Source organism: Macaca mulatta, chromosome 19 (genome assembly GCF_049350105.2).
Source record: "Macaca mulatta isolate MMU2019108-1 chromosome 19, T2T-MMU8v2.0, whole genome shotgun sequence".
Classification (NCBI taxonomy): domain Eukaryota; kingdom Metazoa; phylum Chordata; class Mammalia; order Primates; family Cercopithecidae; genus Macaca; species Macaca mulatta.
The window spans coordinates 54,454,615-54,478,512 of NC_133424.1; the positions used below are offsets into that span (position 1 = coordinate 54,454,615).

Sequence of the window (23,898 nt, forward strand, 5' to 3'; positions counted from 1 at the left end):
AATTATGGCATCTAAACATCACAGAACAAGGTGCAGTTTTTGTACTAGATGTGACCTTAGAACATTATTTTTACTGTTTTTTTTTTTTTTTTTTTTTTTTTTTTTTAAAAAGAGAGAGTGTGTCACTCTCATACCCAGGCTGAAGTGCAGTGGCGAGATCATAATTGACTGTAGCCTGAACCTTGTGAACTCAAGCAATACTCTTGTCTCAGCCTCCTGAGTAGCAGGAATCACAGGCATGTGCCACCATGCCTAGCTAATTTTTTGTGTTTGTTTCTCTAGAGATGGGGTTTCACCCAGGCTGGTGATATCCCAGGCTGGTCTCCAACTTCTGGGCTCAAGTGATCTACCCACTTTCCCTCCCAAAATACTGGAATTACAAGCAAGTGTCATCACACCTGATTGTGCCTTTTTTTTTTTTTTTTTTCTTCAAATTGGACTGCAGTCTACTCACTCATCTCTTTCCCCATCAGGTGATTTCTATTTTTCCTCTATTTCTCTACCATATGTCCATGCCTAAATCCACATGTATTTGCTTTTGTTTAGAATTAGATTTTTTTTTAAAGAGAACCTTAGGAATGGTCTCCTAGCTGATTTTCAGGATTCTAATCTTCACTGTCTAAGCCATAGGTTTACAATTCTGGATACTGATTAGAGTCACTTATAGGGCATTTAAAGCCTACCAATGCCTGTACCATCCCTCAAGTGTATCTGATTTGGCTGATGTGCGGTGTCGTCCAAGGATTGGTTGTTTAAAAATGCTTTCAAGGAAAAGTGTCATTTTGCAGTGGAGGAACTTTAGCCCAGTGATCAAAGTTAACATCCCCAGTAATCAGAGATAACGATAAGGAAGGAGACCACCCCTCATATTGTCTTATGCCCAATTTCTGCCTCTAAAGAAAGAAGAAGTAAAAACTAAAAGGCAGAAATGAAATCTACAGACAGACAGCCCGGCTCCGCACCCTGGGCCTGGTAGTTAAATATGGACCGCTGACCTAATTGGTTCTGTTATCTTATAGATTGCAGACATTGTATAGAAATGCACTGTGAAAATCTCTATCTTGTTTCATTCTGATCTAATTACCGGTGCAAACAACTCCCAGTCATGTACCCTCTGTTTGCTCAATCAATCACGACCCTCTCACATGCACCCCCTTAGAGTTATGAGCCCGTAAAAGGGACAGGAATTGTCCTTTTTATGTTCCTTGGGGAGCTAGGGTCTTGAGACTGAAGCCTTGCCAATGCCTCCAGCCGAATAAACCCCTTCCTTCTGTAAATCGGTGTCTGAGGAGTTTTGTCTGCCGCTCCTCCTGTTACTTTCTTTGTTCCCTGACCGGGAAGTGAGGTGAATGGTGGATGGTGTAGGCAGCTCCTTAGGCGGCTTAAGCCTGCCCTGTGGAACATCCCTGCGGAGGACTCCGACCAGCCCAATCCACACGGATCCTGAGAGGGCTCCCGGGTAGGCATTTGCCCCTGTGGAACGCCTCACCAGAGCAGTGTGTGGCAGGCCCCCAAGCAGGATCAACGCAGTCGCTGAACACCGGGAAGGAATGGGCACTTGGAGTCTGAGCATCTAAAACTTGGTATGACTAGTCTCTGAAACTTGCCCACTCCGTTTGAGTGGAAGTGTGGCCTGATCACCCATGGTGTGCCTTTATTGGCACTTTGGTTTTGGTTTTGACTTGGTTTGAATTGCTTGACAGGACTGGTCTTGGGAACTTGCCTACTCCATTTGAGTGGGAGCGTGGCCTGATCACCCACGGTGTGCCTGTATCGGCACTTTGGTTTTTGTTTTTGACTTGACTTGGATTGCTTGACACTTTGGTTTTGGTTTTGACCTGGCTTGGGTTTCTGGATACCCAGATTTTGGTTTGGTGTAAACTACAAAAGTGTGTGTGTGCTGTTTTTACCCGTTTTTTGTTTTGTGGTGTGCATGTGTTGTGAGCGTGGTGTTTTGTCTAGAGCAAACATGGGTGAGGCAAAAAGTAAGCCCACCGCACTAGGAACCATGTTGAAAAATTTCCAAAAAAGGATTTAAGGGAGACTATGGAGTACTATGACACCAGAAAAACTTAAAACTTTGTATAAGATAGACTGGCCAGCATTAGAGGTAGGTCGGCCATTAGAAGGAAGCATGTACAGGCCCCTTGTTTCAAAGGTATGGCAGAAGGTAACCTGTAAGCCAGGGAACCCAGACCAGCTTGTTTTAGATCCCCCGCCCCCAACACACAGTGGTTGAGAGAACAGCAGCATAAGTGGCTGGCAGAGGCAAGGAAAGACCAGCAGAGAGAGAGAAAGGAAAGAGACAGAGAGGAAAAGAGGCAAAGCGAGAGAGAGAGGAAGAAATGGAGAGGAAGAGACAGACAAAAAAGGAGTCAAGGAGAGAGAGAAAGAGAAAGACAGAGGCAGAGAGAGGAAGAGACAAAGGCAAAAGGGAAGTCAATGAGAGAAAGAAAGAGAGAGATATATAAGTAGTTAAAAAAAAAGCGTACCCTGTTCCTTTAAAAGCCATTATAGCAATTCTAATTTGGACAAAACAAGGTGTTATTAATAGCAACGGATAATTAAAATCCCAAACTTACCAGGTTTTCAACAAAAGTAAAGTTTGCTAAAAGTTAACAGTGTGACATGTATTATAGTAACTTCTAATCTGTGGCCTTAGACAGTCTAGTCCACAGACATAAAAAAAAAGGTTCACTTTGGAAAAGAAAGGTTATCATCTTCGGATAAAAAAAGAAAAAAGGGGGGACGGAATTTATATAAAAAGAGTGTTATGTGGTAAATTCTTGTCCTCAAATAAATTAACTGGTTGTTTAAAAAAAGAAATGTTTGTAATAAGTCTGAAAATGAAGGCATGTCAAAAAAGAAATTGCTGGTAAAAGTCGTGGGGGGGGGGTGTGGGAAAAGAAAGGTTATAAAAAAAGCGTATGAAAAAAGAATTTATGCAAAAATATTGTATAATTTAAAAGTAATTAGACCTCCTGAATGTAAAACAATTGAAAAAAAAAAAAGCAGTTTATGTGCAAGGTATATAAGAAAAGCAAAATATATCTTTGGTAAAAGGATTATAAGGAGGCATAAGAATGTACATTTTTACCTACATTAAAAAGTTAAAAATTATTATTTTGAAAGTTTAAGCAAGTTTTAAAATGTTAATTGTAAAGAACATTGTGTAAACATATTAGCTAAAGTTAAAGAAGTATCATCCAGTTTTTCTGTGAACTGGACATTAAAGTAAAAGCATAGCAGCTTTTCTTAAAGCACCAGCCTGCTCTTTAGCAAAAATTATAAAAGATTAAAAAGAGTCTGTAAAACCTTACCTTATGGTCAAACATAAAAACTAAATAAATATGTCTATAAGGTTTTATTAAAATTAGGTTTAACATTAATAACACACTAATATAAAGATAAAATTTAGCTTATCTGGTGTAAAAATTATACAAGAAGCATTGTTAAATGTAAAATGGTATTTGGTTTTCTTTGGTTTAAAAACTAATAAAAATAGGTGCTAAAGGAAATTTCTCAGTAAAAAGGCACTAAGGACTATAAAGTCCGCTGCCAAGGTCCCCACATTTAAAACAAAAGGTCAATTTCTTAAAAATTATATACTTGGTTTATCTTCCACTTTCCTTTCTCACAAAAAAAAAAAAAAAACCTAAAAGTCTTTTAGCACATCTACCACCCCTAGAATTTCCAGTAAACCAACACCAGCCTGAAGATCACATTCTCATCGAAAGGTGGAAAGAAAAAAAACTTGAGCCAGCCTGGGAAGGACCCTACCTTGTGCTGCTAACCACCAAGACTGCTGTTCATACAGCAAAAAAAAAAAAAAAAAAAAAAATGGATTCACCACAGCCAAGTCAAGAAAGCGCCAACCCCTCCAGAGCCGTGGGCCATAGTCCCAGGGGAAAACTGTCATGCGCGTCCATCCATGTGAAGAGGCCACCAAATAGGCTTTGTGTGAGCAAAAAAGCTGTTTATTTCACCTGGGTGCAGACGGGCTGAGTCTGAAAAGAGAGTCAGCGAAGGGAGATAAGGGTGGGGCTGTTTTATGTGAAATGGGTAGGTAAAGGAAAATTACAACCAAAGGGGGTTGTTCTCTGGTGGGCAGGAGTGGGAGTCACAAGGTGCCCATTTGGGGAGCTTTTTGAGACAGGATGAGCCAAGAAAAGGAATTTCACAAGATAATGTCATCACTAAAGACAAGGAGCAGCCATTTTCACTTCTTTTGTGGTAGAATGTCACCAGTTAAGGCAGGGCAGGACATTTTCACTTCTTTTGTGATTGATTCTTCAGTTACTTCAGGCCATCTGGGCTTATAAGTGCAAGTCACAGGGGATGCGATGGCTTGGCTTGGGCTCAGAGGCCTGATGAAAACCCTACAAAACTAAAGCTAAGAAAAATTTAACTCTTTTAATCTATTCCATTACTCTTTCTTCTTTCCTTGTTCTATTACTGACCATCTAGTTATTAATATAACCAAGTCAATTTCACCTCAACCTATTGCATTTAATGCTTGCTTTGTTACACCCTGTGAGGACTTGCCAAGTCAAAGACAGCTTTCTACTTCAGAAAAGTACTTCTGTCCCTCCTGACTCCCCTCAGCCTAGACATTAGTAAACTAGGACCATTTAATCCAGGGAGATTTCGATAAAGACCCCAGTGCCAACCAGGAGTGTTGCACCCCGATGTACAGCTTTCATGCCATAGTTGATCCAATGTTCTGTGGACCACTAAAGAGCAAGGATGGACTGCCCCAACTGCTTTTTGTAATTTCCCTAAAACCACACATTCATTTTACTGGAGGATCATAGAAGTTAAAGACTTAAAACAAACTTTAGCAATTAAGACAGGATATCAAGATGCAAATGCCTGGTTAAAATTGATCAAATATTCCATTTGCACATTAAACAAAAGCAATTGTTATGCTTGTGTACATGGCAGGCCAGAGGCCCAGATTGTCCCCTTCCACTAAGGTGGTCCTCCAGTTGACTAGGCGTAGGCTGCCTGATAGCTCTTTTCCAGGATTCTACAGCCTGGAGTAATAAGTCATGCCCAGCTCTCTCTGCTATATCCAAAAGACCCTGTGGGTCAGCCCCCGAGGGCCATCCAGCTTCTGTCTCCCAGCACTAAGTTCACTTCGTGTCTCTCACGACAAGGAGGAAACTTAGCATTCCTTGGAGACTTGAAAGGATGCAGTGAGCTTGAGAATTTTCAAGAGCTTATCAATCAGTCAGTCCTTTTTCATCCCTGAGTGGATGTATGGTGGTATTGTGGTGGAGCTTTACTAGGCACTCTGCTGAATAACTGGAGTGGCACTTGTACTTTAGTCCAATTGGCTATCCCTTTCACCCTGGCATTTCATCAACCAGAAGGAAAAATAATACTAATAAGACATCATAAAGTGAGAGAAGCCCCTTATGGGTCTTTCAACTCTCATGTCTATTTAGACACAATTGGAGTCCTACAAGGAATACCAGATCAATTTAAAGTTTGAAATCAAATAGCTGCAGAATTTGAGTCAATATTTTAGTAGGTGACAGTTAATAAAAATGTAGATTAGATAAACTACATCTATTACAACCAATAGCAACGAGCTTTTCAAGAGTTAAAAGAAAAACTCATGTTGGCCCCAGCCCTGATACTACCTGACCTGACAAAACTCTTTACACTCTAGGTGTCAGAAAGAGAAAAAATGGCAGTTGGAGTTTTAACCCAGACTGTGGGGCCTGGCCAAGGCCAGTGGCCTATCTCTCAAAACAACTAGACAGAGTTAACAAAGGCTGGCCCCCAGGTCTAAGGGCCCTAGCAGCAAAGGTCCTGTTAGCACAAGAAGCAGATAAACTAACCCTTAGGCAAAACCGGAATATAAAGCCCCCCATGCTGTGGTAACTTTAACAAATACCAAAGGACATCATTGGTTAAAAAATGCTAGATTAACCAAGTACCAAAGCTTGCTATGTGAAAATCTCCACATAACTGTTGAAGTTTGCAACACTCTAAACCCCACCACCTTGTTCCCTGTAACAGAGAGCCCAGTTGAACATAACTGTGTAGAGGTATTGGACTCAGTTTATTCTAGCAGGCCCAAACTCTGAGACCATCCTTAAGCATCAGTAGACTGTAAGTGGTATGTGGACGGGAGCAGCTCCGCCAACCCCTGCAGAGTGACTCTGAAGAAGACGACAAGCCCTGCTCCAGTCACACCCAGAAGCTGACTGGTCCACGCACAGCTGAAGCATGAGACAACTCATCGCGGGATTCATTTTCCTTAAAATTTAGACTTGTACAGTAAAGACTTCAACTGACTTTCCTCAGACTGAGGGCTGTTCCCAGTGTATACATCAAAGCACTGAGGTAGGACAAAAGGTTGCTAAGGTCCTATTATTTTACAGTTATTATAAGTGTACTGGAACTCTAAATAGAACTTGTTTGTATAATGTTATTCTATACAAAGTATGTAGCCCAGGAAATGACCAACCTGATGTGTGTTATGACCCATCTGAACCTCCCATGACCACAGTTTTTAAAATTAGATTAAGGACTGAGGACTGGTGGGGTCTCATAAATGATATGAGTAAAGTGTTAGTCAAAACAGAAGAAAAAAAAGGGTGCCCAAACAAGTCACCTTAAAATTTGACACCTGTGCTATCATTAATAGTAATGTTAGGAATAAGGTGTGGTTGTCTTAATTAGAAAAGAGGCTATATGGCAGAAAATAAGTACATCTGTCATAAATTAGGACTGTGTGGAAATAAATGTAAATTCTGGTCTTGTGTCTTTAGGCCACTTGGATAAAAGAAAAAAATAATGATGAAAAGGATCCAATCCACCTTCAGAAAGGAAAAAATGGCCCTTCCTGTACTAAGGGACAATGTAACCCGTTAGAGCTAGTAATAACCAATACTATTGATCCTTGCTGGAAAAAAGAGGAGTGTGTGATCTTAGGAATTGATGGGGCCAGACTGGATCCTCGAGTAAATATCTTGGTTTGAGAAGAAGTTTACAAACACTTTCCTGAGGCACTGTTTCAAATTATCTATGATGAACCAAATGTACCAGTACCAGAAATTCCAGAAAAAAACAAGAAATTTGTTTTTGCAATTAGCCAAGGCATGTAGCCCAGTCTCTGAATGTCACTTCATGTTATGTATGTGGAGGAACTGTAATGGGAAATCAATGACCATGGGAAGCCCAAGAATTAGTGCCTACAGACCCATTTCCTGATGAATTTCCAGCTCAAAAGAATCACTCTGATAATTTCTGGGTCCTAAAATCCTCAATTATTGGATAGCTAGAGAAGGAAAAGAATTCACTCACCCTGTAGGACGACTTAGTTGTCTGGGACAGAAACTGTATCATGGTACCACAAAAACAGTCACTTGGTAGAGTTCAAATCAAACAGAGAGGAATCCGTTTAGCAAATTCCCAAAGTTGCAAACCATGTGGACCCACCTGGAGTCCCACTGGGACTGGACAGCCCCCACTAGATTGTATTGGATATGTGGCCATCGAGCTTATGCCAAATTACCTGACCAGTGGGCAGATAGTTGTGTTATTGGCACAATTAAACTATCTTTCTTCTTACTGCCCATAAAAACAGGCAAACTCCTGGTCTTCCCTGTCTATGCTTCCCGTGGAAAGAGAAGCATAGCTATAGGAAATTGGAAAGATGATGAATGGCCCCCTGAGAGAATCATACAATATTATGGGCCTGCTACTTGGGCACGAGACAGCTCATGGGGATACCGGACCCCCATTTACATAATCAACCAAATCATAGGGTTACAATCTGTCTTAGAAATAATCACTAATATAAGCGGCAGAGCCTTGACTATTCTGTTCTGGCAAGAAACTCTGATGAGAAATGCTATCTATCAAAATAGATTAGTTCTGGACTACTTACTAGCGACTGAAGGAGAGATCTGCAGGAAATTTAACCTTACTAATTGCTGCCTACACATAGATAATCAAGGGCAAGTAGTTGAAGACATAGTTAGAGATATGACAAAACTGGCACATATGCCCATGCAAGTGTGGCATGGATTTGACCCTGGGACCATGTTTGGAAAATGGTTCCCAGTGCTAGGAGGATTTAAAACTCTTATAATAGGAGTTATAATAATAATAGGTACCTGTCTACTGCTCCCCTGTTTGATACCTGTACTTCTTTGAATGATAAAAAGCTTCATTGCTACCTTAGTTCACCAAAATGCCTCAGCACAAGTGTACTATATAAATCATTATCGATCTGTCTTGCAAGAAGACATGGGTAGTGAAAATGAAAGTGAGAACTCCCACTAATAAAATGAGTGAGAGTCTCAAAAGGGACGAATAAGGGAAGAGACCACCCCTCATATTGTCTTATGCCCAATTTCTGCCTCCAAAGAAAGAAGAAGTAAAAACTAAAAGGCAGAAATGAAATCCACAAGCAGACAGCCTGGTATCACACCCTGGGCCTGGTAGTTAAAGATCGACCCCTGACCTAATTGGTTCTGTTATCTTATAGATTACAGACATTGTATAGAAGTGCACTGTGAAAATCCCTATCTTGTTTTGTTCTGATCTAATTACTGGTGCAAACAGCCCCAGTCACATACCCGCTGCTTCCTCAATCAATCACGACCCTCTCACATGTACCCCCTTAGAGTTGTGAGCCATTTAAAGGGACAGGAATTGGTTACTCAGGGAGCTCAGCTCTTGACACTGAAGTCTTGCTGATGTCCCCGGCTGAATAAAACTCTTCCTTCTGTAACTCGGTGTCTGAGGAGTTTTGTCTGCCCCTTGTACTGCTACAACGACATCTTAAGGCATTCTAATATAATGGATGGAGAAGGTGCAGCATCATACCTGTGGTGTTCTTGTACAAAGTGTATAACATGAGTTTAATCATGAGAAAATATTAAAGAAGTCCAAACTGAGGGTCATTCTACAAAATAAGTAACCAATACTCTTAAAAAATATGAAGCACTTAAAGATAAATCCTAACTTTCCCAGATTAAAGGAGACTGAGAGAACAGTACAATTAAGAGCAATATGTGATACTAGATTGGATCGTGGTCCAGAAGAAGAACATTAGTCAGAACCTACAGGGGATTTGGATAAGGTCTCTACAGGCATTCATTTTACAGTGTTAATAATCATTTATTGATTTTGATTGTTAGGTGCATATCTTAAATGTTAATATTTGGGGAAGAAGAATGAAAAGCATATGAGGACTTTGCCTACTTTTGGAACATTTTAGAAAATCTGAAATGATTTCAAAATTAAACATGAAAAGAAAAGAAAAGAAATATAGATCTTTTAGATATTTCTATGAAGTTGCCAAAGTTGAAGATCATTTCCCAACTTATCTTGCCTAATACTGGTCAGAGTAATCTTCCTGGAAATGCAGTTTGTCACGTTTGTGACCTTCTCAAAGCTTTCCAGTGACTTCTCTTATCTGTGGGATGAAGTTCCCATTACATAGGCTGCCATTCAGTGTCCTCATAGCATGGCCCTAATCTCCCGTTTTTTGATCTGTACTGAAAAACCTGACCAACATTTTACTTTCTTATGGTCAAACTTTTTCTAACTTTTTCTTGCTTAATGATGCCTTTCCCTGTCTTCTCAACTGTGGGACTTCAGTCAAGGTGGTGGGAAATGTTTTAGAAGAAAAATTATAAAGATAGCTATAGGAAATAGTCACAAACCTTCTTGGAAGTCTGGTGGTTTACATAGCTTCAGTAAAAGGATTGGCTGAAGGCAGCTGAATTATCTTAAATGCTTAGGGCATAGATACACAGGAATGTAGAGGAGTTTATCTAAATATCGTGTTTACTCAGGCGGTCCTAAAACCAACATTTAATCTTATGCTCAGGGGACCTATTTTCTGGGAGGTCTGCAATGTCAGTTACCTTCTAGTGGTGTTTACTCAAGACCTTTGTCGTTTAATCTGTACTAAATAAATGCAAACTTCATTGGCTGATCAGGGCCTCTGCTGTTAACTCTTTACCGGACCTTTCTAGGTATCCGTGAGTGACTTGGCCACCTAGCCTGCTCTTTCACTGGATATTTGTGTCTGAATGTATTTGTTCATCCATTGCTGGGTCAGGGGCTGCCGGTTGGACGTAGACAGTTGGTGCCCCGTGTGAGGACCTGGCATGTTGGTTCCCAGGTCTGAGGTATAGCTGCAAATAATCACGACAGAACCCTTGAAAATGAAGGTGAAGACTGTGCAGTTGGTAAGCCAGGAAGTCGATAAGTCAGTAAGTCAGTAGGTCATCAGTGCCTGCTTGGGATCTCCAATTTCGAAGGAATTGTTCAGGGTAGGGTTTTTATCAGGGGACAACAGTTATCAGCACAGCAGAAGCCGTATTCAAAAAGTATTCAAACAGCTGCCTAAAGTCACTGGAGCCTCAGTTCTGCAGGATCAATTAAGGGACCTAATGCAAATTGTATCATTTAACCCATGGTTCCTGAAAGAAGGTAAGCTAGACGTAGAGCTTTGGGAACAAGAGGGAAGAAAAATTTCTGTTGTTGTTGTTGTTTTTTGTTTTGTTTTGTTGTTTGTTTTTTCTGTTTTTTTTTTTTAAATTATTAATTCTTTTTAGAGACAGAGTCTTGCTCTGTCACCCAGGCTAGAGTGCAGGCACGATCTCAGCTCACTGCAATCTCCCTCTCCTGGGTTCACACCATTCTCCTGCCTCAGCTCCCTGAGTAGCTGAGACTACAGGCACCTGCCACCACGCCTGGCTAATTTTTTTGTATTTTTAGTAGAGACAGGGTTTCACCATGTTAGCCAGGATGGTCTAAATCTCCTGGCCTCAAGCACAAGAGCAACGGGTCCCAGTATAATCTTTAATGCTATGGGCTTTAGTGAGGGCGACTCTGCTCCCATTATACGCAGAAGAGCCTAAAAAGGGGAAGGAGAAAGAACCGTCACCTACTTTACCACCCCTGAGTTCCTTAGCCCCAATATCACCTGGCAAAAATAACAAAGGGGAAAGGGAGGTTTTGTCTGAGCCCCCTCCTCCAATAAATAAGAAAAAAGACAAGGCATACACTACAGCTATGGGACCCTTTCTTAAGCAAGCGACATTTGAAGGGGAGCTTTTAGCCTGCCCAGTGATGCAAAATCAATAAGGCAGTCAGGTGTATGTTTATAAAGAGATAAGAAAAGGCATTAGAAACCGAAGCTGTGCAGCCAAGCAGGCGGTGTGCGTTAGAAAAGGCTCAGCGGGAAAAAAGCCAGCAGTGTCTAATCTGACAGGGTCCTCCAGGCCAGCAGCCTCTGCCCAGCGGTAGGAGGAGGGAGGCATGCAGACAAAAAGAGGTGCCTATGCAAGCGCAGTGGGACCGCTGACCAGGACCTGCGTCGCTGCTCTCTGGCTCCACGGGCTGCCCATGGTAAAATTTCATGTGTTCCTTGTATACCAGGAACATCGCAAATTATAATTCTCTGTTAAAATTTAAGTTACATTTAAATTATAATTATGGCCACTGTTTTACCTCCACTGCCCCTGATGTGGCTCTTTCATAATCTTAGTTGGGTAGAAGAGTGACCTCTGAAGGGAGAGAAATTACAAAGAGCCCATGAATTATTTGAGGAACAATTAAAATCCGGCCATATAGAACCATCTAACAGTCCTTGGAATTCGGCCATTTCCTCATTCCCAAAAGTTTGGCAAATGGAAACTTTTGCATGACTTCCCTGCTATTAACGCTAATCTACAGCCTACGGGACCCCTTCCCCCGTGGCGATTGCTCAAGATTGGCCTATAATTGTGATTGACTTAAAGGACTGTTTTTATTCTATTCCTCTCACAGAACAGAACAGAGAAAAATTTGCGTTTACATTACCAGCTATTAATAATGAAAGGCCAACTTCCTGATTTCATTGGGAAGTGCTTCCTCAGGGAATGCTGAATAGTACTACCATGTATCAGTAACATGTAGATCAGGCTTTAGTTCCCAGTAGAAAAGAATTTTCTAATAGCAAGATTATTCATTTTATGGGTGATATATTACTGGCAGCCCCAAGAGAGCCAGCACCTTTAAATTTATATGCCTCTGTTATAAAGAATACACAGTTGGCTGGGTGCAGTGGCTTACGCCTGTAATCCCAGCACTTTGGGAGGCCAAGGCGGGTGGATAACGAGGCCAGGAGCCCGAGACCATCCTGGCCAACATGGTGAAACCCTGTCTCTACTAAAATACAAACATAACCACTTTAAAATGTGCAATCAAGTGGAAATAACCACATACACGGTGTTCAGTTACCATCACCACTATTTTTCCTAGAAAATTTTTATCATTTTAAACTGAAACTTTGCTTCTTTTAAACAATAATAACTCCCTGTATTTTCCACCCTAGACCTTAATCATCTCTACTATCTCTCTATGAATTTGCCTATTCTTGATGTTTCATATAAATGGAATTATACATATTTGTTATTTTGTTTCTGACATATTTCACTTAACATAATGTTTCCAAAGACCATGCGTGTTCCAGCGGATGTCAGAGCTTCATTCTTCTTTACGACAGATTAACATTCTGTTGTATGTGTGACCACATTTGTTTATTCATATGTTGATGAACACTTGGATTGTTTTCATATTTTATCTTTTGTGAGTAATGCTGCAATCAACATTCCCATGCGAGTACCTATTTGAGTCCCTGGATTCAATTCTTTGGATATATACCTAGGAATGGATGCTGTTTCATATGAGAATTCTATGATTAGCTTCTTGAGGACCAGCACAACTGTTTCTCCTAGTGGCTGTACATTTTTATAATCTCACCAGCAATGTATGAGGATTCCAAATTCTACATAAGGCTTTCACTTGTTATTTAACATGTGAAAAGAATAGTAGCCATATTTGTAGGTGTAGTGTGATATCTCCTTGTGGTTTTGACTTTGTATTTTCCTAATGACTAATGATGTTGAGTTTCTTTTCAGGTGTCTCTTGATGATTTGCATATCTTCTTTGAAGAAATGTCTATTTGAGTTCTTTGACCATTTATGTAAATTGGGTAGTTTGTCTTTTTGTTGTCGAGTTGTAGCAGTTCTTTATATATTCTGGGCATGAAACCATTGTCTACGTGATTTGCAACTATTATGTGTCGTTCTGTGTTTGGTCTTTTTATTTACTTGATAATATCCTTTGATGCACAAAAGGCTTGCATCTTTAGCTCAATTTATCTATTTTTCCGTTTTGTTTTTCATGCATTTGGGTCATACCTGAGAATCCATGGCACATTTGAGGTCATTAAATTTTACCCCATGTCTTTTTCTAAGATGTTTTTATGGTTATAGACCTTATAATTAACTCACTGATCCATTTTCAGATAATTGTTTGATACGGTTGGAAGTATAGTTCTCTAAGTTTATTGTTTTGCATGTTTTTACCTAGTTGTTTCTGCACCGTTATTTGAGAGGATGATTGTTCCTCCATTAAATTATCTTGACACCCTTATGCAAGAGCAATGAACTATAAGGGTGAGTGTTTATTTCTGGACTCTCAATTCTATCCCTTTGACCCCTATTTGTATTCTTATGCCAGCAGCCTCTGTTTTTAATAGTTGTAATGTTTTGTGAGATATGAAATAAGAAAGTTCAATTTCTGAATTTTTTTTGGCAAAATTGTTTTGGCTCTTTCAAGGGTACTTTTTTGAAAGCAAGGAGGCCAATGTTGTGCAGTTGGAAAACCGTTTCTGTCTTCTTTCAGAGGGGAATTTTGCAGTCTAGGGATCTTTTCAGGAACTTTATCAAAGAAGGTAAATTATCACCACTTCCATTGCTGAGGTACTGTGTTAAGATGTGTGTTGCCTCCCTTTGAGGAATTGAGAGACCTTGGAAGCACTTACCCATGTGGTGAGGGACAGTGAGCTCCTTCATGAGGGGCACAGAAGACATTGCTTTGGGACACAATGTTGTCAGGGAAGGTGTGTGCATCTCTACTTCTTTATTTTTTTGTACAGATTGCATCTCAGCTAGATGTACTAGATATTGAAATCTTTGTTCATTCTCTTGGTTCTGGTTTAGCTGACCTGTCAGCTGGAGCTGCAGGACATGCCTGGCAGGGGAGTGACCCCCATGTGAAAGAGCAAGACTCAGCAGAGTGAAAGCAGCTGAGACCCAGAGAAGCCAGTGAGGTCTGACTCTTAGAAGCCAAAGACCAGCAGGTGGGTGTCCTCAGGGGCAAATGGACTACACTGGTACCCATTGCCGTGGATTGGAAAAGGGTAAGAGGCTTTGGATATTCCATTTTCTCTCCCAGTTCTTCAGCAGGAGATTTGGGCCCTGGGCTGGTACTCTCCTGCATCAGGGGCAGGATAGACAGTAGTGGCTGCATATCAGGCCTAAGTCCATGTCATCCTCTCAGGCATTGGCACTGCAGATGGAGAATTTTGTTCAGAGGCCTAGCCTTGGCACATGGGAGGAACCACCTTATTAAAATTAATTTAAGAAAAGAGTATACATGCTTTATTCTTCTCGAATAATTATTAATGTCATGTTTTACAATGTATCTCTTAAAGGAATGGTGAGAATCATCTACATAATGTATGTTTTAGGTTGTCTGTTCTATAATTGCAGCTTTCACATGTTCTTATAGAGACCGTTTTCTTTGGGAACACACGGGCAGTGTCTGTCTGTTCATTTCCACTGAGAAATCTTTATGCAGGGTGGAGAGAGTCACATTTTCTAATGAGAGATGGAAAGCATCTGACTACCAGAAAACATGTCCAAATGCTGCTGGTATGATCATGGGGCTGCAGGTGGAGGTCAGTTTGAGGAGGTGTCAGGCAAAGTAATTTTGAAAGTCTGTTTTTTTTTTTTTTTTTTTTTTTTTTTTTTTTTTTTTTTTTTTTAACAAAATCATGGGCAGAAGCCACCATCTGGACCCAACACATGTTGGAATGGATGAGGGACAGAAATGGAGCTCAGAAAATTGAGAATGAAATCCAGGAGTGGCAAGAGGTTTGAGAGGTCGACAGGTGTGAGAGGTGAATGAGTGAAGGATGAGAATGATCAAAACCTCTTCTTTCTCTACAATAAGAGAATATTTGAGGTCCCTGAGCCAGACAGTCTACAGGCCAGGAACCTAAACGCTACCATTCATAGATAGCAAAGATGGCCCTTAGATGGTGAGAGAATCAGAATGGGGTTTGGGTTTACACTGTGTATTTTTTTCTCCCAATATCTACAGAATTCCCTACATCCCACATTTTAATGTAACCCAAGGGGTGTCATTACCTTTCTCAGTTGCAGACCTTTCTGGTTCACGGTTACAGACCCTTGGAAAAACCATATCCTTTCTGCTGTGAGGTACAGGCCGCCATGTGGCATTATCCCTAAACATGCCTTCTGGGACATGAAATTGCTGATTAAGTAAAGGTCATTTCAGTAGCTATTGAAGACTTCCATTTTACCTGTCTCACACTTGTAATTCTTCTACCAAGAGGTGATGGATTTTAGTGGTGATTTGCTTTTATAGATTAGTGTAGATTAATGCTTCTGCCAGGGGCAGTTTTTTCATTGGGAAAAGCATTTGGCAAAGTCTGGAGACATTGCTGGTTGTCAGAGCTGGGGGAGGGAGTCCTGCTGGCCTTGAGTGGGTAGAGTCCCCAGATAGTGCTGGACATTCTAGAGCTCACAGAGCCCCACCAGCATGACCACTACAAAGTTCAATGCTGAGGAGGAGTGGAGAGCCCTTATGTGCCTCCCCTAGCTTCCCTGGAGCTTTTTACCTTCTCCTTCCATCAGTCTCTACCACTTTCTCACCTCAGCTTGCTCCTTGAACCTTAATGTCCTCCACTTGAACTTTCCCTTAGTTTAAGACCTGCTGTAATTTCTCACCTTCCTTGGCCCCTTTCTGATCCTTAGCAGGGTGTCCTCTAGAGGGCACCCTCACATTTCCTGGAGCTTCCCAGGATCCAGATGCCCCTGCCCTGTGTTGGCACCAGGGATATGGCCCTGTGCTTGTGTCCCTAAAGGTCCCGTCACTCAGGACCTTTGTGTGAGAGCAACTGATGTGATATTACCCTCCCCTACTTTTCTTGGAACATAAAAATACCTACAAACCTTGTAGAGTAAACTTTCTTAATGCATGTCAGAATTTAAAAATATATATATTTTTGCCTCCCAAACTTTACTGGGAAAAATTTATCACATTCTCAGTCATGAAAAATGACACTTAATCAGGGTTATTCACTATACTGTTTGTTTAACAGCAAAATATTGGGAACAACCTAGACTTTCACCAGCACAATGCTAATTAAACAGGCTACCTTATATCTACACAACAGAATATGATGCAGCTGCATAAAAAGTATAGACTCTTTCAGCTATTCATACAGAAACACCTCCATGTTCTGTTTTAATTATAGCATCTAAACATCACAGAATAAGATGCAGTTTTTATACTAGATCTGACCTTAGAACATTATTTTTACTTTTTTTTTTAATTTTTATTTTAAAGAGAGTGTTTCACTCTCTTACCCAGGCTGAAGTGCAGTGGTGAGATCATAATTGATGGCAGCCTCAAACTTGTGAGCTCAAGTGATCCTCCTGCCTCAGCCTCCTGAGTAGCTGGAATCACAGGCATGTGCCAGAATGCCTAGCTAATTGTTTGTGTTTGTTTCTGTAGAGATGGGTTTTCACCCAGGCTGGTGAAACCCCAGGTTGGTTTCAAACTTCTGGGCTCAAGTGATCTGCCCACTTTCACTCCCAAAATGCTGGAATTACAAGCAAGTGTCATGACACCTGATTCTGCCTTTTTTTTTTTTTTTTTAATTTGGACCGCAGTCTACTCACTCACCTCTTTCCCCATTAGGTGATTTCTGTTTTTCCTCTATTTCTCTACCATATATCCATGCCAAAATCCAGATGTATTCTCTTTTGTTTAGAATTATATATATATACATTTTAAGAGAAGCTTTAGGAATGGTCTCCTAGCTGATTTTCAGGATTCTAATCTTCACTGTCTAAGCCATGTTTTTGCGTTTCCGGATACTGATTAGAGTCAATTGTAGGGCATTTAAAGCCTACCAATACCTCTACCATCCCTCAGTGTATCTAATTTGGCTGATGTGTAGTGTGGCCCAGGGATTGGTTGTTTAAAAATAGTTTCAAGGAAAAGGGTCATTTTGCAGTGGAGGAACTTTAGTCCAGTGATCAATGTTAACATCCCCAGTAGTCAGTGTTAATGACATCTTAGGGCCTTGTAATATAATGGATGGAGAAGGTGCAGCATCATCCCTGTAGTGTTCTTGTACGAAGTGTATAACCTGAGTTTAATCATGATAAACTAACAGCAAAGTCCAAACTGAGGTTCATTCTACAAAATAAGTAACCAATGCTCTTCAAAAATGTGAAGCTCTTAAAGGTAAATCCTAACTTTCCCAGATTAAAGGAGACTGAGAGAACAGTACAACAAAGAGCAATATGTGATACTAGATTGGATTCTGGTCCAGAAAAAGGACATTAGTCAGAAGATAGAGGGGATTTGGATAAGGTCTGTACAGGTGTTCATTTTACAGTGTTAATAATCATTTATTGATTTTGATTATTAGGTGCATATCTATAATGTTAATATTTGGGGAAGTCGAATGAAAAGCATATGAGGACTTTGCCTATTTTTGGAACATTTTAGAAAGTCTGAAATGATTTCAAAATTAAACATGAAAAGAAAAGAAAAGAAATATAGATCTTTTAGATATTTCTATGAAGTTGCCAAAGTTGAAGATCATTTCCCAACTTATCTTGCCTAATACTGGTCAGAGTAATCTTCCTGGAAATGCAGTTTGTCATGTTTGTGACCTTCTCAAAGCTTTCCAGTGACTTATCTGTAGGATGAAGTTCTCATTATGTAGGCTGCCATTCAGTGTCCTCACAGCATGGCCCTAATCTCCCTTTTTTTTGATCTGTGTTGAAAGACCTGATCAACATTTTACTTTCTTATGGCCTAACTTGTTCTAATTTTTTCCTGCTTGTGTGATGCCCTTCCCTGTCTTCTCAACTGTGGGACTTCAGTCAAGGTGGTGGGAAATATTTTAGAAGAAAATTTATAAAGATAGTTATAGGAAATAGTCACAAACCTTCTTGGAAGTCTGGGGGTTTGCATAGCTTCTGTAAAAGGTTTGGCTGAAGGCAGCTGAATTATCTTAAAAGCTTAGGGCATAGATATACAGGAATGTAGAGGAGTTTATCTAAATAGCTTGTTTACTCAGGCCATCCTAAAACCAACATTTAATCTTATGCTGAGGGAACTACTCTGGGGGAGGTCAGCAATGTCAATTACCTTCTAGTGGTGTTTACTCAAGACATTTGTCATGTAATCTATACTAAATAAATGCAAACTTCACTGGCTGATCAGGGCCCCTGCTGCTAACTCTTTATGCAATGCTTCTAGGTATCTGGGAGGGACTTGGCCACCTAGCCTGCTCTTTCACTGGATATTAGTGTCTGAGTGTATTTGTTCATCCATTGCTGGGTCAGGGTCTGCCAGTTGGACCCTCACAGTTTGTCCCCAGGTCTGAGGTATAGCTGCAAATAATCACGGCAGAACCTTCGAAAACTAAGGTGAAGGCTGTGCAGTTGGTAAACCAGTAAGTCAATAAGTCAGTAAGTCAGTTGGTCATCGATGCCTACTTAGCATCTCCAATTTTGAGGGATTGTTCAGGGTAGAGTTTTATCACGGGACAACAGTTATCAGCACAATAGGAGCAGTATCTAAAAGTATTCAAACAACTGCTTAAAGCCACTGGAGCCTCGGTTTTGCAGGCTCGATTAAGAGACCTAATGCAAATTGTATCACTTAACCCATGGTTCCGGAAAGAAGGTAAGCTAGACATAGAGCTTTGGGAACAAGTAGGAAGAAATCTTTCTTTCTTTCTTTCTTTTTTTTTTTTTTAAGACAGATACGAGAAACAGAAAAGGTAGAGATGTGGGAGTTTAGTCAGGGTGGCGGAAAAGATTTTAGAGGAAAAATTATAAAGATAGTTATAGGAAATAGTCACAAACCTTTTTGGAAGGCCGGGGGGGTTGGGGTTTGCATAGCTTCAGTAAATGAGTTGGCTGAAGGCAGCTGAATTCTCTTAAAAGGTGTAGATACATAGGATTGTAGAGGAGTTTACTCAGGTGGTCTTAAGAACACCCTTTGATTATCTGCAGGTTCATGATTGCTCTTTACTTGGGAGGTTGGTAATGTCAATTACCCTGTAGTGATGTTTACTCAAGATGCTTGTAATTTAATCTGTACTAAATAAATGCAAACTTAGCTGGCTGATTGGGACCACTGCTGCTAACTCTTTTCTGGAACTTTCTTGGCATGTGTGAGTGGCTAGGCAGCCCAGCCCCATCTTTCGTTGGATATTTGTGTCTGAGTATATTTGCTCATCCGTCGCTGTTTCAGGGTCTGCCGGTCCGACTCAGGCACTCAACCTCCTTAATTGCTTTTTGTCCTAAGGCCCATTTCAGACCCCATCTCTTCAATGACGTCTGTATAGTTATTTCTGTTAGATGCAACCAACTTTCCTTTCTTTGAATTCTGGTAGGTACAATTGTGTAGAGTGAAATGCGAGTTATATTTTATTATTATTTTAGAAAAAAGAAGCTAATTTATTCTGCTCATTAAAAGTTTCCTTTTTAAAACAAATTTTAAAATTTTGAATGGAGGATTAGAGATTAAATTGTTGATGTTTGAAATTCATTGTGGTTGTTAAAAAAAATGCTTGTTGTAGTTTCAAGGGTACACCTGTAGGTCTTTTATGTAGGTAAACCCATGTCACGGGGGTTTGATGTACAGATTATATCATCAATTAGGTACTAAGGCTAATACTCAATAATTATTTTTTCTTCTGTTGTTTTGTCTCCCACCCTCCACCCTCAAGTAGATCCTGGTGTGTGTCGCTCACATCGCGTCCATGTATTCTCTTTATTTAGTGCCCACTTACACAGGCAATATTTCATTTTCTGGTTCCTGCATTAGTTTGCGAAGGATATTATTCTCTAGCTTCATTTATGTTCCTGCAATAGACAAGATCTCATTTTTTTTTTTTTTAATGGATAGGTTGATTCCATGTCTTTTCTGTAGCAAATAGTGCTGCAATGAAAATTTGTGTGCGTGTGTCTTCATGGTAGAATGATTTGTATTCCTCTGGGTATATAACCTGTAATGAGATTCCAGGGTCAAGTGGTAGTTCTGCTTTTAGCTCTTTGAGGAATTATCACACTGCTTTCCACAATGATTGAACTAATTGACACTGCCACCAACAGTGTATAAGCATTCCCTTTTTTTCTGCAACTTTGCCAGCAGGTTATCTTTTTATTTTTTGAAACTAGCCATTCTGATTGGTGTGAAATGGTGTCTGGTTGTGGTTTGATTTATATTTCTGTAATGATCAGTGATATTGAGCTGTTTCACGAGCTGTAGGCCACATGTATAACTTCTTTTAAAAAGTGTCTCTCCATGTCCTTTGCCCACTTTTTAATGGTTTTTTCTTGTGTAAATTTATTTAAGTTTCGTATAGATTCTGGGGATCAGACCTTTGTCAGATGCATAGTTTCTAAATATTTTATCTGATGTCTTAGCTTGTCTGTTCCTTCAGTTGATAGTTTCTTTTGCTGGAAGCATGAGTTTTAGATTTAGATATGTGAGTCTGAGTCCTGCTTCTGCCTTTAATGGGCTCTGAGATAAGGAAGAAGTTCATTGATGTTTTGGGATAGATGGATAATAGTAACTGATTAAAGGGTCATTGTGAGCATTATATGAGGTGCAAACATAAAGGTCTCCAGTGCATAGCAGGATTTTTCCTCTTCGTTTTCATCTTAACGTGTATATTCTCTCATAAAGCAAGGTCACATCAATTGTAACTTTAAGTGTGCAATCTAAGTCTAGCTCCTAAAACTAAAGTCTGTTAGACTTGACACTGATAATACTTTTTTTCCTATGTACAGAATAAAGACAAGATGAGACCAAATATTCTTCCACCTACTTGTCTCTTCCTACCTGCCTTCCCTCCTTTAAGATGATGTAAAAAGGTCAGACCTCCTGAAAACCTCCTCAAGGACATAACAAGCCACAGAGGGTTTCTACAACTTGTGTTTTTCCAGGGTATGCCCTCAAGCTCTGGTCCAATAAACCTCAATTGATTCAGAAACTTGAATCAGGCACTCAATTTGGTTAACATTTTGCCAACCATGAAGGGGTTCTCTTAATGGAGTTAGAACCTTTGACCTGCAGGGCTTCTTTTTTTGTTCATGCTCAGTACCAATTACAGAGCTTTAGTTTTTACCAATCGTGTGACTTTCTGAGAATTGACTCCTACTTTCTCTTGAGGTCCCTGCTTTCTCAGATTTTTTTTTTGTTTGAGATCTGAGTTTTGTTTTTTCATGGAACTCCTCTCCTCATGGAGCTTTGCTCACTTCCAAAAAGGAACAGGAGTTTCCTGCTCCTGTGACAATGGAGAGCAGACTGTAGCTTGGTCCCTGCTCAACTAAGGAGCTGGTTTGGGGTTTTGTTTTAGAATTTGGTAGCTGCAAGATAAGACTTATTACTACTTCATTGTAACCTCTCCTTATGCTTAGAGTTTTCAATAGTATGTAAATAGTGCAATCACTATTTGTGTGTGTGTTTTTTTAAAAATAATTCTTCCTTTGGATTTGGCCAACTCTTCACCCTGTCTAATGTCCAAAACCCTTTCACTTGGTCAAATCCAAATCTAACAGGAGCTCTAAATCATGGTGAAGCAAGCCTTGACATTGGCTAAAGTTCTGTAACTGCAGAACATCCAATTCCACCTCTAGAAACACCTGTTAGTTGAAGAAAATAAAAATATTTTTAACCCACGGCGTAGTTCTTTGACAAATTTTGACGTGTCTGTCGGAGGGCCAGCAAATATAAGTGTCCCTGCACAGTTGCCTTTTGGGGAGTAAAAGTATATCATAGAGAATCATTATTAATGCAGGCATGTCTTCCCTTATCTGGATCTGGGAGAAGTGGACTGAATCTGATACCTTGAAGATAAAACATTTAGCATTGATTTTTCTCTGAGGGCTGCTACCAGCAAAGTTTCACTGACACAAGACCAGCTTTGCTAAGTGAACTTCTTTTCTTTCTTCCATGACCTGTATTACCACTGAAACCTGATTTACTGCCATAACCTTGTTTTGGATGTGCAGAAATGCAAAAAAATAGTAAGTCAGCTAAGGTATAAAAATGTATTAATCTCAAGTTTCCTGGCTTTTCTCTGTGCATTCTTTCCAAATGGATGGTAAAAATCACTGTTTCCTCCACCAAATTTTTATTAATGGGAGAAGATTTGTGTTGTACTAGTCCTAATGTAGTAATTCTTGTGTACTTTTTAGTGATGTTGGGGCGTGAATATTTTGATTGTTTAATCCATTTCCTACCAGAAATAGTCTTTTCTTTTATCTCTTTCCTTTAGTGTTGTTCATAAAGGGAGGTACTGGATAAAGTTTTCTCATGTTGTCATATGTCATTGAGGTTGTGATTTGTGACCATGTCAGAGCACTCACTCTTGATCTCCGCTATCAGGGGGAGGAAACATTTTTGAGTCATTATTAGGTGACCAGCCTTAACATGGCTGAGAACCTGAGGTTTTTTACTTTTTCTTTTGTTTTCCAAATGTGTTAAGCTCCCGGGAGGGCTTGTCATAAGAAATCCCATCCATCTTGGACTTTTGTCATCCCAAGTCTTTTTGCTTAGATAGGGCAGTGGCAACACGAGTCTTTTGCTTTCCTAAGCCTATTCCTGAGAGTACATATTTTATTTTGTTGGGGTGGGGAAAAGATCATTGGGATTGGTTTTTCACTGAAGAAGCTGTTGGATCGAGTCACTTAAAATCAATACACCACTGGAAATTCTAATAGTCCATGGCCAGAAGATGGATTCTTTAAATTGGGACTTCTAATTTAAAAATATATTTTAGAGCACTCTTATGCCAAACGGTTGATCAGAGGATTGAATTTCAAAGAAAGACAACTAATAGTGTTACGGCTAGCCTTAAAATTTCTTTTGACTAAATTACAGAGCAAAAATCTGACTTAAAACAAAGCTATTTTTTTTTTTTTTGTAAACTCAAACTGCTTGCCTTAGATCCTCTGAGAAAATAAGAATAAAAACCACTTTGCCTTGTCACTGAAGACTTAAAAATTTTATGCTTCTACTGCTGCATCCTGGATTTAATTTTGGATGAGGGAACCAGCGTTGTTTTGATATTTGTGTGAGTTTTGAGTTTTTGAGTTGCTCCTTCATCTCTTTGAAGATGCCTCATGCATGCTTGGCTAAGCCAAAATCTTGGTTAAGGCTTATTAATTTCATTTGGGAGGACACTTTTGTTTAAAAAAAACAAATCAAATGCCAGAAATATCAGGTGTTTGTCCTACCTAAAATCTGATAATAAGAAATCTGTGGCCAGGTGCAGTTGCTCATGCCTGTAATCCCAGCACTTTGGGAGGCCGAGGTGGGCAGATCATGAGGTCAGGGGATCAAAACCATCCTGGGTAACACAGTGAAACCCCATCTCTACTAAAAATACAAAAAATTAGCCGGGCATGGTGGCGGGTGCCTGTAATCCCATCTGCTCGGGAGGCTGAGGCAGGAGAATGGTGTGAACCTGGGAGATGGAGTTTGCAGTGAGTTGAGATCACGCCACTGCACTCCAGGGTAGGTGACAGAGCAAAACTGTCTCAAAAAAAAAAAAAAAAAAAAAGAAAAAAAGAAAAAAAGAAAAAGAAAAGAAAAAGAAAAAAAATCTGAAAGTGTTAACAGTAGATAGCTGGTCAGATGTGAGCAGGGCAAGAGAGATCTTTCCACCTCCACATACTAGAAATGTCAAGTGAACATCACCAGGTGATGGTCAAGTCAGGTGGTTGTTAACCGTCTCTCTAA

The 23,898-nt window shown here is 40.0% G+C and overlaps 1 long non-coding RNA gene across 1 annotated transcript in view; it reads left to right on the forward strand.

Moving 5' to 3' along the window:
- The window catches only part of LOC144337550 (uncharacterized), a 56,069-nt gene that overhangs the window by 19,110 nt on the left and 13,061 nt on the right, over positions 1-23,898 (forward strand). The window contains exon 2 of the long non-coding RNA XR_013410756.1: positions 14,028-14,167. This is a non-coding gene — a long non-coding RNA (uncharacterized LOC144337550). The remainder of the gene's footprint in view (positions 1-14,027; positions 14,168-23,898) is intronic.